Here is an 18,826-nt window from a genome sequence, read left to right as displayed (position 1 = left end):
AATGTCTCAAACAGTTTACGCTTTGATCTTTAGCTGGAAGACCTGTAGTAGTTTCCGATTCACATCTGGAGGCATTCTGTAATCTGTGGACATCGGAGTGTTGATGAAACACAGAAATTGGATCGGGATTGAATACAACAGTCACCATGCGCACTTTCCTCGATGGGAGTAATGTCTCAAACAGTTTACTCATTGATCATTCCCTGGAAGACCAGTAGTAGTTTCCGATGCACATCTGGGGGCATTCTGTAATGTGTGGACTACCAGAGTGCTGTTGAAACAGAGAAATTGCATCGGGATTGAATAAAACAGTCACCATGCGAACTTTCCTCCATGGGAGTAATGTCTCAAACTGTCTAATATTTGATCGTTTCCTGGAAGACAAGTAGTAGTTTCCGATGCCCATATGGAGGCATTATGTAATCTGTGGACCTTCAAAGTGTTGATGAAACAGTAATTGCATCGGGATTGAATACAACAGTCACCATGCGCACTTTCCACCTTGAGAGTAATGTCTCAAACAGTCTACACTTTGATCGCTTCCTGCAAGACCAGTAGTAGTTTACGATGCACATCTATAGGCATTCTGTAATCTGTGGACTATCAGAGTGTTGTTGAAACACAGAAATTGCATCGGGATTGAATACAACAGTCACCATGCGCAATTTTCCTAAATGGGAGTAATGTCTCAAACTCTCTACGCTTTGATCGTTCCCTGGAAGACCAGTAGTAGTTTCCGATGCACATCTGGAGGCATTCTGTAATCTGTGGACTATCAGCGTGATGATAAAACACAGAAATTGCATCGGTATTGAATACAACAGTCACGATGCGCACTTTCCTCCATGGGAGTAATGTCTCAAACAGTCTACGCTTTGATCGTTCCCTGGAAGACCAGTAGTAGTTTCCGATGGACATCTGGGGGCATTCTGTAATGTGTGGACTACCAGAGTGCTGTTGAAACAGAGAAATTGCATCGGGATTGAATACAACAGTCACCATGTGCACTTTCCTCCATGGGAGTAATGTCTTAAACAGTCTACGCTTTGATCGTTCCCTGGAAGACCAGTAGTAGTTTCCGATGGACATCTGGAGGCATTCAGTAGTGTGTGGACTATCAGAGTGTTGATGAAACACAGAAATTTCATCAGGATTGAATACAACAGTCACCATGCGCACTTTCGATCATGGGAGTAATGTCTCAAACAGTTTACGCTTTGATCGTTACCTGGACGACCTGTAGTAGTTTCCGATGCACATCTCGAGGCATTCTGTAGTCTGTGGACTAACAGAGTGTTGATGAAACAAAGAAATTGCATCGGGATTGAATTCAACAGTCACCATGCGCACTTTCCTCCGTGGGAGTAATGTTTCAAACCGTTTACGCTTCGATCGTTCCCTGGTAGGCCAGTAGTTGTTTCCGAGGAACATCTGGCTTCATTCTGTAATGTGTGGACTATCGGAGTGTTGTTGAAACACAGAAATTGCATCGGGATTGAATACAACAGTCACCATGCGCACTTTGCTCCACAGGAGTAATGTCTCTAACAATCTACGCTTTGATCGTTCCCTTGAAGACCAGTAGTAGTTTCCGATGCACATCTGGAGGCATTCTGTAATATGTGGACTATCAGAGTGTGGATGAAACACAGAAAATGCATCAGGATTGAATACAACAGTCACCATGCGCACTTTAATCCATGGCAGTAATGTCTCTAACACTTTACGATTTGATCGATCCCTGGAAGACCAGTAGTAGTTTCCGATGCACATCTGTGGGCATTCTGTAATGTGTGGACTATCACAGTGTTGATGAAACACAGAAATTGCATCGGGATTGAATACAACAGTCACCATGCGCAGTTTCCTCCATGGGAGTAATGTCTCAAACAGTCTATGCTTTGATCGTTCCCTGGAAGACAAGTATTAGTTTCCGATGCACATCTGGTGTCATTCTGTAATCTGTGGACTATCAGAGAGTTGATGAAACACAGAAAGTGCATCGGAATTGTATACAACAGTCACCATGCGCACTTTCCTCATTGGGAGTAATGTCTCAAACACTTTACGCTTTGATCGTTCCCTGGAAGACCTGTAGTAGTTTCCGATTCACATCTGGAGGCATTCTGTAATCTGTGGACTATCAGAGTGTTGATGAAACAAAGAAATTACATCAGGATTGAATACAAGAGTCACCATGCGCACTTTCCTCCATGGGAGTAATGTTTCAAACCGTTTACGCTTTGATCGTTCCCTGGAAGACCAGTAGTTGTTTCCGAGGAACATCTGGGTTCATTCTGTAATGTGTGGAATATCAGAGTGTTGTTGAAACACAGAAATTGCATCGGGATTGAATACAACGGTCACCATGCGCACTTTGCTCCACAGGAGTAATGTCTCTAACAATCTACGCTTTGATCGTTACCTTGAAGACCAGTAGTAGTTTCCGATGCACATCTGGAGGCATTCTGTAATCTGTGGACTAAAAGAGTGCTGTTGAAACACAGAAATTGCATCGGCATTGAATACAACAGTCACCATGCGAACTTTCCTCCATGGGAGTAATGTCTCAAACTGTCTAATCTTTGATCGTTTCCTGGAAGACCAGTAGTAGTTTCAGATGCACATCTGGAGGCATTCTGTAATCTGTGGACTATCGGAGTGTTGATAAAACACAGAAATTGTTTCGGGATTGAATACAACAGTCACCATGCGCACTTTCCTCCATGGGAGTAATGTCTCAAACAGTTTACGATTTGATCGTTCCCTGGAAGACCAGTAGTAGTTTCCGATGCACATCTGGAGGCATTCTGTAATCTGTGGACTATCAGAGTGTTGATGAAACACAGAAATTGCACCGGGATTGAATACAACAGTCACCATGCGCACTTTCCTCCATGGGAGTAATGCCTCAAACAGTTTACGCTTTGATCATTCCCTGGAAGACCTGTAGTAGTTTGCGGTGCATATCTGGGCTCTTTCTGTAAAGTGTGGACTATCAGAGTGTTGATGAAACACAGAAATTGCATCGGGATTGAATACAACAGTCACCATGCGCACTTTCCTCCATGGCAGTAATGTCTCTAACAGTTTACGCTTTGATCGTTCCCAGGACGACCTGTAGTAGTTTCCGATGCACATCTGGAGGCATTCTGTAATCTGTGGACTAACAGAGTGTTGATGAAACACAGAAATTGCATCGGGATTGAATACAACAGTCACCTTGCGCACTTTCCCCCATGGGAGTAATGCCTCAAACAGTCTACGCTTTGATCGTTCCCTGGAAGACAAGTATTAGTTTCCGATGCACATCTGGTGTCATTCTGTAATCTGTGGACTATCAGAGAGTTGATGAAACACAGAAATTGAATCGGGATTGAATACAACAGTCACCATGCGCACTTTCCTAGATGGGATTAATGTCTCAAACAGTTTACGCTTTGATCGTTCGCTGGAAGACCTGTAGTAGTTTCCGATTCACATCTGGAGGCATTCTGTAATCTGTGGACTATCGGAGTGTTGATGAAACACAGAAATTGCATCGGGATTGAATACAAAAGTCACCATGCGCACTTTCCTCCATGGGAGTAATGTCTCAAACAGTCTATGCTTTGATCATTCCCTGGAAGACAAGTATTAGTTTCCGATGCACATCTGGTGTCATTCTGTAATCTGTGGACTATCAGAGAGTTGATGAAACACAGAAAGTGCATCGGAATTGTATACAACAGTCACCATGCGCACTTTCCTCATTGGGAGTAATGTCTCAAACAGTTTACGCTTTGATCGTTCCCTGGAAGACCTGTAGTAGTTTCCGATTCACATCTGGAGGCATTCTGTAATCTGTGGACTATCAGAGTGTTGATGAAACAAAGAAATTACATCAGGATTGAATACAAGAGTCACCATGCGCACTTTCCTCCATGGGAGTAATGTTTCAAACCGTTTACGCTTTGATCGTTCCCTGGAAGACCAGTAGTTGTTTCCGAGGAACATCTGGGTTCATTCTGTAATGTGTGGACTATCAGAGTGTTGTTGAAACACAGAAATTGCATCGGGATTGAATACAACGGTCACCATGCGCACTTTGCTCCACAGGAGTAATGTCTCTAACAATCTACGCTTCGATCGTTACCTTGAAGACCACTAGTAGTTTCCGATGCACATCTGGAGGCATTCTGTAATCTGTGGACTAAAAGAGTGCTGTTGAAACACAGAAATTGCATCGGGATTGAATACAACTGTCACCATGCGAACTTTCCTCCATGGGAGTAATGTCTCAAACTGTCTACTCTTTGATCGTTTCCTGGAAGACCAGTAGTAGTTTCAGATGCACATCTGGAGGCATTCTGTAATCTGTGGACTATCGGAGTGTTGATAAAACACAGAAATTGTTTCGGGATTGAATACAACAGTCACCATGCGCACTTTCCTCCATGGGAGTAATGTCTCAAACAGTTTACGCTTTGATCGTTCCCTGGAAGACCAGTAGTAGTTTCCGATGCACATCTGGAGGCATTCTGTAATCTGTGGACTATCAGAGTGTTGATTAAACACAGAAATTGCACCGGGATTGAATACAACAGTCACCATGCGCACTTTCCTCCATGGGAGTAATGCCTCAAACAGTTTACGCTTTTATCATTCCCTGGAAGACCTGTAGTAGTTGTCGGTGCATATCTGGGCTCTTTCTGTAATGTGTGGACTATCAGAGTGTTGATGAAACACAGAAATTGCATCGGGATTGAATACAACAGTCACCATGCGCACTTTCCTCCATGGCAGTAATGTCTCTAACAGTTTACGCTTTGATCGTTCCCTGGACGACCTGTAGTAGTTTCCGATGCACATCTGGAGGCATTCTGTAATCTGTGGACTAACAGAGTGTTGATGAAACACAGAAATTGCATCGGGATTGAATACAACAGTCACCATGCGCACTTTCCCCCATGGGAGTAATGCCTCAAACAGTCTACGCTTTGATCGTTCCCTGGAAGACAAGTATTAGTTTCCGATGCTCATCTGGTGTCATTCTGTAATCTGTGGACTATCAGAGAGTTGATGAAACACAGAAATTGAATCGGGATTGAATACAACAGTCACCATGCGCACTCTCCTAGATGGGATTAATGTCTCAAACAGTTTACGCTTTGATCGTTCGCTGGAAGACCTGTAGTAGTTTTCGATTCACATCTGGAGGCATTCTGTAATCTGTGGACTATCGGAGTGTTGATGAAACACAGAAATTGCATCGGGATTGAATACAACAGTCACCACGCGCACTTACCTATATGGGAGTAATGTCTCAAACAGTTTACGCATTGATCATTCCCTGGAAGACCATTATTAGTTTCCGATGCACATCTGGGTCCATTCTGTAATGTGTGGACTACCTGAGTGCTGTTGAAACAGATAAATTGCATCGGGATTGAATACAACAGTCACCATGCGAACTTTCCTCCATGGGAGTAATGTTTAGAACTGTCTAATCTTTGATCGTTTCCTGGAAGACGAGTAGTAGTTTCCGATGCACATCTGGAGGCATTATGTAATCTGTGGACCTACAAAGTGTTGATGAAACACAGAAATTGCATCGGGATTGAATACAACAGTCACCATGCGCACTTTCCTCCATGGAAGTAATAGCGCAAGCATTCTACGCTTTGATCGCTCCCTGGAAGACAAGTATTAGTATCCGATGCACATCTGGATACATTCTGTAATGTGTGGACTATCAGAGTGTTGATAAATCACAGAAATTGCATCGGGATTGAATACAACAGTCGCCATGCGCACTTTCCACCATGGGAGTAATGTCTCAAACAGTTTTCGCTTTGATCGTTCCCTGGAAGACCAGTAGTAGTTTCCGATGCACGTCTGGGGACATTCTGTAATGTGTGGACTATCAGAGTGTTGATGAAACACAGAAATTGCATCGGGATTGAATACAACAGTCACCATGCGCAATTTTCCTCCATGGGAGTAATGTCTCAAACAGTTTACGCATTGATCGTTCCCTGGAAAACCAGTAGTAGTTTCCGGTGCACATCTGGGGCTTTCTGTATTGTGTGGACTATCAGAGAGTTGATGAAACACAGAAATTGCATCGGGATTGAAGACAACAGTCACCATGCGCACTTTCCTCCATGGGAGTAATGTCTCAAACAGTCTACGCATTGATCGTTCCCTGGAAGACCAGTAGTAGTTTCCGATGCACATCTGGAGGCATTCTGTAATCTGTGGACTATCAGAGTGTTGATGAAACACTGAAATTGCACCGGGATTGAATACAACAGTCACCCTGCGCACTTTCCTCCATGGGAGTAATGCCTCAAACAGTTTACGCTTTCATCATTTCCTGGAAGACCTGTAGTAGTTTCCTGTGCACATCTGGGCTCTTTCTGTAATGTGTGGACTTTTAGAGTGTTGATGAAACACAGAAATTGCATCGGGATTGAATACAACAGTCACCATGCGCACTTTCCTCCATGGCAGTAATGTCTCTAACAGTTTACGATTTGATCGTTCCCTGGAAGACCAGTAGAAGTTTCCGATGAACATCTGGATGCATTCTGTAATCTGTGGGCCTTCAAAGTGTTGATGAAACACAGAAATTGCATCGGGAATGAATACAACAGTCACCATGAACACTTTCCTCCATGGGAGTAATGTCTCAAACAGTCTACGCTTTGATCGTTCTCTCCAAGACCAGTAGTAGTTTCCGATGCACATCTGGAGGCATTCTGTAATCTGTGGACCTTCAAAGTGTTGATGAAACACAGAAACTGCATCGGGATAGAATACAACAGTCACCATGCGCACTTTCCTCGATGGGAGTAATGTCTCAAACAGTCTACGCTTTGATCGTACCCTGGAAGACCTGTAGTAGTTTCCGATGCACATCTGGAGGCATTCTGTAATCTGTGGACTATCTGAGTGTTGATGAAACACAGACATCGCATCGGCATTGAATTCAACAATCACCATGAACACTTTCCTCCATGGGAGTAATGTCTCAAACAGTTTACTCTTTGATCGTTACCTGGAAGACCAGTAGTAGTTTCCGATGCATATCTGGGGGCATTCTGTAATGTCTGGACTTGGAGAGTGTTGATGAAACACAGAAATTGCATCGGGATTGTATACAACAGTCAAAATGCGCACTTTCCTCCATGGGAGTAATGTCTCAAAGAGTCTACGCTGTCATCGTTTCCTGGAGGACCAGTAGTAGTTTCCAATGCACATCTGGAGGAATTCTGTAATCTGTGGACTATCAGAGTGTTGATGAAACACTGAAATTGCATCGGGATTGAATACAACAGTCACCATGCGCACTTTCCTCCATGGGAGCAATTTCTCAAACTGTTTACGCTTTGATCGTTCCCTGGAAGACCAGTAGTAGTTTCCGATGCACATCTGGAGGCATTCTGTGATCTCTAAACTATCAGAGTGTTGTTCAAAAACAGAAATTGCATCGGGATTGAATACAACAGTCACCATGCGCACTTTCCTCCATGGGCGTAATGTCTCAAACAGTTTACGCAGTGATCGTTCCCTGGAAGACCAGTAGTAGTTTCCGATGCACATCTGGGGGCATTCTGTAATGTTTGGACTACCAGAGTGTTGATGAAACACAGAAATTGCATCGGGATTGAATACAACAGACACCACGCGCACTTTCCTCCATGGGAGTAATGTCTCAAACAGTCTACGCTTTGATCGTTCTCTGCAAGACCAGTAGTAGTTTCCGATGCACATCTGGAGGCATTCTGTAATCTGTGGACTATCAGAGTGTTGATGAAACACAGAATTTGCATCGGGATTGAATACAACAGTCACAATGCACACTTTCCTCCGTGGGAGTAATGTCACAAACAGTCTACGCTTTGATCGTTCCCTGCAAGACCAGTAGAAGTTTCCGATGAACATCTGGAGGCATCCTGTAATCTGTGGACCTTCAAAGTGTTGATGAAACTCAGAAATTGCATCGGGAATGAATACAACAGTCACCATGCGCACTTTCCTCCATGGGAGTAATGTCTCAAACAGTCTACGCACTGATCGTTCCCTGGAAGACCAGTAGTAGTTTCCGATGCACATCTGGAGGCATTCTGTAATCTGTGGACTATCAGAGTGTTGATGAAACACAGAAATTGCACCGGGATTGAATACAACAGTCACCATGAGCACTTTACTCCATGGGAGTAATGCCTCAAACAGTTTACGCTTTGATCATTCCCTGGAAGACCAGTAGTAGTTTCCGGTGCACATCTGGGTTCTTTCTGTAATATGTGGACTATCAGAGTGTTGATGAAACACAGAAAATGAATCGGGATTGAATACAACAGTCACCATGCGCACTTTCCTCCGTGGCAGTAATGTCTCTAACAGTTTACGATTTGATCGTTCCCTGGAAGACCAGTAGAAGTTTCCGATGAACATCTGGTTGCATTCTGTAATCTGTGGACCTTCAAAGTGTTGATGAAACACAGAAATTGCGTCGGGAATGTATACAACAGTCAAAATGCGCACTTTCCTCCATGGGAGTTATGTCTCAAACAGTCTACGCTTTGATCGTTCCCTGACAGACCTGTAGTTGTTTCCGGTGCACATCTGGGGGTGTTGTAATATGTGGACTATCAGAGTGTTGATGAAACACAGAAAATGCATCGGGATTGAATACAACAGTCACCATGCGCACTTTCCTTCATGGCAGTAATGTCTCTAACAGTTTACGATTTGATCGTTCCCTGGAAGACCAGTAGAAGTTTCCGATGAACATCTGGATGCATTCTGTAATCTGTGGACCTTCAAAGTGTTGATGAAACATAGAAATTGCGTCGGGAATGTATACAACAGTCACCATGCGCACTTTCCTCCATGGGAGTAATGTCTCAAAGAGTCTACGCTTAGATCGTTCCCTGGAAGTCCAGTAGTAGTTTCCGACGCACATCTGTGGGCATTCTGTAATGTGTGGACTATCAGAGTGTTGATGAAACACAGAAATTGCATCGGGATTAAATACAACTGTCACCATGCGCACTTTCCTCCATGGGAGTAATGTCTCAAACAGTTTACGCTGTGATCGATCCCAGGAAGACCAGTAGTAGTTTCCGATGCACATCTGGGGCATTCTGCAATGTTTGGACTATCAGAGTGTTGATGAAACACAGAAATTGCATCGGGATTGAATACAACAGACACCATGCGCACTTTCCTCCATGGGAGTAATGTCTCAAAGAGTCTACGCTTTGATCGTTTCCTGGAGGACCAGTAGTAGTTGCCGATGCACATCTGGAGGCATTCTGTAATCTGTGGAATATCAGAGTGTTGATGAAACACTGAAATAGCATCGGGTTTGAATACAACAGTCACCATGCGCATTTTCCTCCATGGGAGCAATGTCTCAAACTGTTTACGCTTTGATCGTTCCCTGGAAGACCAGTAGTACATTCCGATGCACATCTGGAGGCATTCTGTAATCTCTAAACTATCAGAGTGTTATTCAAAAACAGAAATTGCATCGGGATTGAATACAACAGTCACCATGCGCACTATCCTCCATGGGAGAAATGTCTCAAACAGTTTACGCAGTGATCGTTCAATGGAAGACCAGTAGTGGTTTCCGATGCACATCTGGAGGCATTCTGTAATGTTTGGACTACCAGAGAGTTGATGAAACACAGAAATTGCATCGGGATTGAATACAACAGACACCATGCGCACTTTCCTCCATGGGAGTAATGTCTCAAACAGTCTACGCTTTGATCGTTGACTGCAAGACCAATAGAAGTTTCCGATGAACATCTGGAGGCATCCTGTAATCTGTGGACCTTCAGTGTTGATGAAACCCAGAAATAGCATCGGGAATGAATACAACAGTCACCATGCGCACTTTCCTCCATGGGAGTAATGTCTCAAACAGTCTACGCATTGATCGTTCCCTGGAAGACCAGTAGTAGTTTCCGATGCACATCTGGAGGCATTCTGTAATCTGTGGACTATCAGAGTGTTGATGAAACACAGAAATTGCACCGGGATTGAATACAACAGTCACCATGAGCACTTTCCTTCCATGGGAGTAATGCCTCAAACAGTTTACGCTTTAATCATTCCCTGGAAGACCAGTAGTAGTTTCCGGTGCACATCTGGGGGCTTTCTGTAATATGTGGACTATCAGTGTGTTGTTGAAACACAGAAGATGCATCGGGATTGAATACAACAGTCACCATGCGTACTTTCCTCCATGGGTGTAATGTCACAAACAGTCTACGCTTTGACCTTCCCTGCAAGACCAGTAGAAGTTTCCGATGAACATCTGGAGGCATCCTGTAATCTGTGGACCTTCAAAGTGTTGATGAAACCCAGAAATTGCATCGGGAATGAATACAACAGTCACAATGCGCACTTTCCTCCATGGGAGTAATGTCTCAAACAGGCTACGCATTGATCGTTCCCTGGAAGACCAGTAGTCGTTTCCGATGCACATCTGGAGGCATTCTGTAATCTGTGGACTATCAGAGTGTTGGTGAAACACAGAAATTGCACCGGGATTGAATACAACAGTCACCATGCGCACTTTCCTCCATGGGAGTAATGCCTCAAACAGTGTACGCTTTGATCATACCCTGGAAGACCAGTAGTAGTTTCCGGTGCACATATGGGGGCTTTTTGTAATGTGTGGACTATCAGAGTGTTGATGAAACACAGAAATTGCATCGGGATTGAATACAACGGTCACCATGCGCACTTTCCTCTATGGCAGTAATGTCCCTAACAGTTTACGATTTGATCGTTCCCTGGAAGACCAGTAGAAGTTTCCGATGAACATCTGCATGCATTCTGTAATCTGTGGACTATCAGAGTGTTGATGAAACACAGAAATTGCACCGGGATTGAATACAACAGTCACCATGAGCACTTTCCTTCCATGGGAGTAATGCCTCAAACAGTTTACGCTTTAATCATTCCCTGGAAGACCAGTAGTAGTTTCCGATGCACATCTTGAAGCATTCTGTAATCTATGGATTATCAGAGTGTTGATGAAACAAAGAAATTGCATCGGGATTGAATACGACAGTCACCATGCGCAATTTCCTCCATGGGAGTAATGTCTCAAACAGTCTACGCTTTGATCCTTCCCTGCAAGACCAGTAGAAGTTTCCGATGAACGTCTGGGGACATTCTGTAATCTGTGGACCTTCAAAGTGTTGATGAAACACAGAAATTGCATCGGGAATGAATACAACAGTCACCATGCGCACTTTCCTCCATGGGAGTAATGTCTCAAACAGTCTACGCTTTGATCGTTCCCTGCAAGACCTGTAGTAGTTTCCGATGCACATCTGGAGGCATTCTGTAATCTGTGGACCTTCAAAGTGTCGATGAAACACAGACATTGCATCGGGATTGAATACAACAGTCACCATGCGCACTTTCCTCCATGGGAGTAATGTCTCAAACAGTCTACGCTTAGATCGTAGCCTGGAAGACCTGTAGTAGTTTCCGATGCACATCTGGAGGCATTCTGTAATCTGCGGACTATCAGAGTGTTGATGAAACACAGACATTGCATCGGGATTGAATTCAACAGTCACCACGCGCAATTTCCTCCATGGGAGTAATGTCTCAAACAGTTTACTTTTTGGTCGTTCCCTGGAAGACCAGTAGTAGTTTCCGCTGCATATCTGGGTGCATTCTGTAATGTGTTGACTTTCAGAGTGTTGATGAAACACAGAAATTGCATCGGGATTGAATACAACAGTCACCATGCGCACTTTCCTCCATGGGAGTAATGTCACAAACAGTCTACGTTTTGATCGTTCCCTGGAAGACCAGTAGTAGTTTCCGAGGCACATTTGGAGGCATTCTGTAATCTGTGGACTACCAGTGTGTTGGTGAAACACAGAAATTGCATCGGGATTGAATACCACAGTCACCATGCGCACTTTCCTCCATGGGAGTAATGTCTCAAACAGTCTACGCTTTGATCGTTCCCTGCAAGACCAGTAGTAGTTTCCGATGCACATCTGGAGGCATTCTGTAATCTGTGGACCTTCAAAGTGTTGATGAAACCCAGAAATTGCATCGGGAATGAATACAACAGTCACCATGCGCACTTTCCTCCATGGGAGTAATTTCTCAAACAGTCTACGCTTTGATCGTTCCCTGCAAGACCAGTAGTAGTTTCCGAGGCACATCTGGAGGCATTCTGTAATCTGTGGACCTTCAAAGTGTTGATGAAACACAGAAATTGCATCGGGATTGAATACAATAGTAACCATGCGCACTTTCCTTCATGGGAGAAATGTCTCAAACAGTTTACGCAGTGATCGTTCAACGGAAGACCAGTAGTAGTTTCCGATGCACATCTGGGGGCATTCAGTAATGTGTGGACTACCAGAGTGTTGATGAAACACAGAAATTTCATCGGGATTGAATACAACAGACACCATGCGCACTTTCCTCCATGGGCGTAATGTCTCAAACAGTCTACGCTTTGATCGTTCCCTGCAAGACCAATAGAAGTTTCCGATGAACATCTGGAGGCATCCTGTAATCTGTGGAACATCAAAGTGTTGATGAAACCCAGAAATTGCATCGGGAATGAATACAACAGTCACCATGCGCACTTTCCTCCATGGGAGTAATGACTCAAACAGTCTACGCATTGATCGTTACCTGGAAGACAAGTAGTAGTTTCCCATGCACATCTGGAGGCATTCTGTAATCTGTGGACTATCAGAGGGTTGATGAAACACAGAAATTGCACCGGGATTGAATACAACAGTCACCATGAGCACTTTCCTCCATGGGAGTAATGCGTCAAACAGTTTACGCTTTGATCATTCCCTGGAAGACCAGTAGTAGTTTCCGGTGCACATCTGGGGGCTTTCTGTAATATGTGGACTATCAGAGTGTTGATGAAACACAGAAAATGCATCGGGATTGAATACAACAGTCACCATGCTCACTTTCCTCCATGGGAGTAATGTCACAAACAGTCTACGCTTTGATCGATCCCTGCAAGACCAGTAGAAGTTTCCGATGAACATCTGGAGGCATCCTGTAATCTGTGGACTTTCAAAGTGTTGATGAAACCCAGAAATTGCATCGGGAATGAATACAACAGTCACCATGCGCACTTTCCTCCATGGGAGTAATGTCTCAAACAGTCTACGCATCGATCGTTCCCTGGAATTCCAGTAGTAGTTTCCGATGCACATCTGGAAGCATTCTGTAATCTGTGGACTATCCGAGTGTTGATGAAACACAGAAATTGCACCGGGATTGAATACAACAGTCACCATGAGCACTTTCCTCCATGGGAGTAATGCCTCAAACAGTTTACGCTTTGATCGTTCCCTGGAAGACCAGTAGTAGTTTCCGGTGCACATCTGGTGGCTTTCTTGTAATGTGTGGACTATCAGAGTGTTGATCAAACACAGAAATTGCATCGGGATTGAATACAACAGTCACCATGCGCGCTTTCCTCCATGGCAGTAATGTCTCAAACAGTTTACGATTTGATCGTTCCCTGGAAGACCAGTAGAAGTTTCCGATGAACATCTGGATGCATTCTGTAATCTGTGGACCTTCAAAGTGTTGATGAAACACAGAAATTGCATCAGGATTGAATACAGCAGTCACAATGCACACTTTCCTCCGTGGGAGTAATGTCTCAAACAGTCTACGCTTTGATCGTTCCCTGGAAGACCAGTAGTAGTTTCCGATGCACATCTGTGGGCATTCTGTAATGTGTGGACTATAAGAGTGTTGATGAAACACAGAAACTGCATCGGGATTCAATACAACAGTCTCCATGCGCACTTTCCACCATGGGAGTAAGGTCTCAAACAGACTACGCTTTGATCGTTCCCTGCAAGACCAGTAGAAGTATCCGATGCACATCTGGAGGCATTCTGTAATCTGTGGACCTTCAAAGTGTTGATGAAACACACAAATTGCATCGGGATTGAATACAACAGTCACCATGCGCACTTTCCTCCATGGGAGTAATGTCTCAAACAGTCTACGCTTTGATCGTTCCCTGCAAGACCAGTAGTAGTTTCCGATGCACATCTGGAGGCATTCTGTAATCTGTGGACCTTCAAAGTGTTGATGAAACACAGACATTGCATCGGGATTGAATACAACAGTCACCATGCGCACTTTCCTCCATGGGAGTAATGTCTCAAACAGTCTACGCTTAGATCGTAGCCTGGAAGACCTGTAGTAGTTTCCGATGCACATCTGGAGGCATTCTGTAATCTGCGGACTATCAGAGTGTTGATGAAACACAGACATTGCATCGGGATTGAATTCAACAGTCACCACGCGCAATTTCCTCCATGGGAGTAATGTCTCAAACAGTTTACTTTTTGGTCGTTCCCTGGAAGACCAGTAGTAGTTTCCGCTGCATATCTAAAGGCATTCTGTAATGTGTGGACTTTCAGAGTGTTGATGAAACACAGAAATTGCATCGGGATTGAATACAACAGTCACCATGCGCACTTTCCTCCATGGGAGTAATGTCACAAACAGTCTACGTTTTGATCGTTCCCTGGAAGACCAGTAGTAGTTTCCGAGGCACATTTGGAGGCATTCTGTAATCTGTGGACTACCAGTGTGTTGGTGAAACACAGAAATTGCATCGGGATTGAATACCACAGTCACCATGCGCACTTTCCTCCATGGGAGTAATGTCTCAAACAGTCTACGCTTTGATCGTTCACTGCAAGACCAGTAGTAGTTTCCGAGGCACATCTGGAGGCATTCTGTAATCTGTGGACCTTCATAGTGTTGATGAAACACAGAAATTGCATCGGTATTGAATACAACAGTCACCATGCGCACTTTCCTCCATGGGAGAAATGTCTCAAACAGTTTACGCAGTGATCGTTCAACGGAAGACCAGTAGTAGTTTCCGATGCACATCTGGGGGCATTCTGTAATGTGTGGACTACCAGAGTGTTGATGAAACACAGAAATTGCATCGGGATTGAATACAACAGACACCATGCGCACTTTCCTCCATGGGCGTATTGTCTCAAACAGTCTACGCTTTGATCGTTCCCTGCAAGACCAATAGAAGTTTCCGATGAACATCTGGAGGCATCCTGTAATCTGTGGACCTTCAAAGTGTTGATGAAACCCAGAAATTGCATCGGGAATGAATACAACAGTCACCATGCGCACTTTCCTCCATGGGAGTAATGTCTCAAACAGTCTACGCATTGATCGTTCCCTGGAAGACAAGTAGTAGTTTCCCATGCACATCTGGAGGCATTCTGTAATCTGTGGACTATCAGAGGGTTGATGAAACACAGAAATTGCACCGGGATTGAATACAACAGTCACCATGAGCACTTTCCTCCATGGGAGTAATGCGTCAAACAGTTTACGCTTTGATCATTCCCTGGAAGACCAGTAGTAGTTTCCGGTGCACATCTGGGGGCTTTCTGTAATATGTGGACTATCAGAGTGTTGATGAAACACAGAAAATGCATCGGGATTGAATACAACAGTCACCATGAGCACTTTCCTCCATGGGAGTAATGCCTCAAACAGTTTACGCTTTGATCGTTCCCTGGAAGACCAGTAGTAGTTTCCGGTGCACATCTGGTGGCTTTCTTGTAATGTGTGGACTATCAGAGTGTTGATCAAACACAGAAATTGCTTCGGGATTGAATACAACAGTCACCATGCGCGCTTTCCTCCATGGCAGTAATGTCTCAAACAGTTTACGATTTGATCGTTCCCTGGAAGACCAGTAGAAGTTTCCGATGAACATCTGGATGCATTCTGTAATCTGTGGACCTTCAAAGTGTTGATGAAGCACAGAAATTGCGTCGGGAATGTATACAACAGGCACCTTGCGCACTTTCCTCCATGGGAGTAATGTCTCAAACAGTCTACGCATTGATCGTTCCCTGGAAGACCAGTAGTAGTTTCCGATGCACATCTTGAAGCATTCTGTAATCTGTGGATTATCAGAGTGTTGATGAAACAAAGAAATTGCATCGGGATTGAATACGACAGTCACCGTGCGCAATTTCCTCCATGGGAGTAATGTCTCAAACAGTCTACGCTTTGATCGTTCCCTGCAAGACCAGTAGAAGTTTCCGATGAACATCTGGAGGCATTCTGTAATCTGTGGACCTTCAAAGTGTTGATGAAACCAAGAAATTGCATCGGGAAGGAATACAACAGTCACCATGCGCACTTTCCTCCATGGGAGTAATGTCTCAAACAATCTACGCTTTGATCATTCCCTGGAAGACCAGTAGTAGTTTCCGGTGCACATCTGGGGGCTTTCAGTAATATGTGGACAATCAGAGTGTTGATGAAACACAGAGAATGCATCGGGAATGAATACAACAGTCACCATGCGCACTTTCCTCCATGGCAGTAATGTCTCTAACAGTTTACGATTTGTTCGTTCCCTGGAAGACTAGTAGTAGCTTCCGACGCACATCTGTGGGCATTCTGTAATGTGTGGACTATCACAGTGTTGATGAAACACAGAAATTGCATCGGGATTGAATACAACAGTCACGATGCGCACTTTCAACCATGGGAGTAATGTCTCAAACAGTCTACGCTTTGATCGTTCCCTCCAAGACCAGTAGTAGTTTCCGATGCACGCCTGGAGGAATTCTGTAATCTGTGGACCTTCAAAGTGTTGATGAAACACAGAAATTGCATCGGGATTGAATACAACAGTCACCATGCAAACTTTCCTGTCTAAAACAGTCTACGCTTTGATCGTACCCTGGAAGACCTGTAGTAGTTTCCGATGCACATCTGAAGGCAATCTGTAATCTGTGGACTATCAGAGTGTTGATGAAACACAGAAATTGCATCGGGATTGAATTCAACAGTCACCACGCGCACTTTCCTCCATGTCAGTAATGTCTCAAACAGTTTACTCTTTGATCGTTACCTGGAAGACCAGTAATAGTTTCCGTTGCATATCTGGGGGCATTCTGTAATGTCTGGACTTTCAGAGTGTTGATGAAACACAGAAATTGCTTCGGGATTGAATACAACAGTCACCATGCGCACTTTCCTCCATGGGAGTAATGTCTCAAAGAGTCTACGCTTTGATCGTTTCCTGTAGGACCAGTAGTAGTTTCCGATGCACATCTGTGGGCATTCTGTAATGTGTGGACTATAAGAGTGTTGATGAAACAAAGAAACGGCATCGGGATACAATACAACAGTCTCCATGCGCACTTTCCACCATGGGAGTAAGGTCTCAAACAGACTACGCTTTGATCGTTCCCTGCAAGACCAGTAGAAGTATCCGATGCACATTTGGAGGCATTCTGTAATCTGTGGACCTTCAAAGTATTGATGAAACAGAGAAAACGCATCGTGATTGAATACAACAGTCACCATGGGCACTTTCCCCCATGGGAGTAATGTCTCAAAGAGTGTACGCACTGATCGTTCCATGGAAGACCCGTAGTAGTTTCCGATGCACATCTGGGGGCTTTCTGTAATGTGTGGACTATCAGAGTGTTGATGAAACACAGAAATTGCATCGGGATTGAATACAACAGTCACCATGCGCACTTTCCTCCATGGCTGTAGTGTCTCTAACAGTTTACGCTTTGATCGTTCCGTGGAAGACCAGTAGTAGTTTCCGATGCACATCTGTGGCCATTCTGTAATGTTTGGACTATCAGAGTGTTGATGAAACAAAGAAATTGCATCAGGATTGAATACAACAGTCACCATGCGCACTTTCATCCACGGGAGTAATGTCTCAAACAGTCTACGCTTTGATCGTTCCCTGCAAGACCAGTAGTTGTTTCCGATGCACATCTGGAGGCATTCTGTAATCTGTGGACCTTCAAAGTGTTGATGAAACACAGACATTGGATCGGGATTGAATACAACAGTCACCATGCGCACTTTCCTCCATGGGAGTAATGTCTCAAACAGTCTACGCTTAGATCGTAGCCTGGAAGACCTGTAGTAGTTTCCGATGGACATCTGGAGGCATTCTGTAATCTGTGGACTATCAGAGTGTTGATGAAACACAGAAATTGCATCGGGATTGAATTCAACAGTCACCACGCGCAATTTCCTCCATGGGAGTAATGTCTCAAACAGTTTACTTTTTGGTCGTTCCCTGGAACACCAGTAGTAGTTTCCGCTGCATATCTAGGGGCCTTCTGTAATGTGTGGACTTTCAGAGTGTTGATGAAACACAGAAATTGCATCGGGATTGAATTCAACAGTCACCATGCGCGCTTTCCTCCATGGCAGTAATGTCTCTAACAGTTAAGATTTGATCGTTCCCTGGAAGACCAGTAGAAGATTCCGATGAACATCTGGATGCATTCTGTAATCTGTGGACATTCAAAGTGTTGATGAAACACAGAAATTGCTTCGGGAATGTATACAACAGTCACCTTACGCACTTTCCTCCATGGGAGTAACGTCTCAAACAGTCTACGCATTGATCGTGCCCTGAAAGACCAGCAGTAGTTTCCGATGCACATCTTGAAGCATTCTGTAATCTGTGGATTATCAGAGTTTTGATGAAACAAAGAAATTGCATCGGGAATGAATACGACAGTCACCATGCGCAATTTCCTCCATGGGAATAATGTCTCAAACAGTCTACGCTTTGATCGTTCCCTGCAAGACCAGTAGAAGTTTCCGATGAACATCTGGAGGCATTCTGTAATCTGTGGTCCTTCAAAGTGTTGATGAAACAGAGAAATTGCATCGGGAATGAATACAACAGTCACCATGCGCACTTTCCTCCATGGGAGTAATGTCTCAAACAGTCTACGCTTTGATCATTCCC

This window comes from Schistocerca gregaria, chromosome 8, assembly GCF_023897955.1.
Source record: "Schistocerca gregaria isolate iqSchGreg1 chromosome 8, iqSchGreg1.2, whole genome shotgun sequence".
In the NCBI taxonomy this organism is placed as follows: domain Eukaryota; kingdom Metazoa; phylum Arthropoda; class Insecta; order Orthoptera; family Acrididae; genus Schistocerca; species Schistocerca gregaria.
This window is presented reverse-complemented; position numbering follows the sequence as displayed.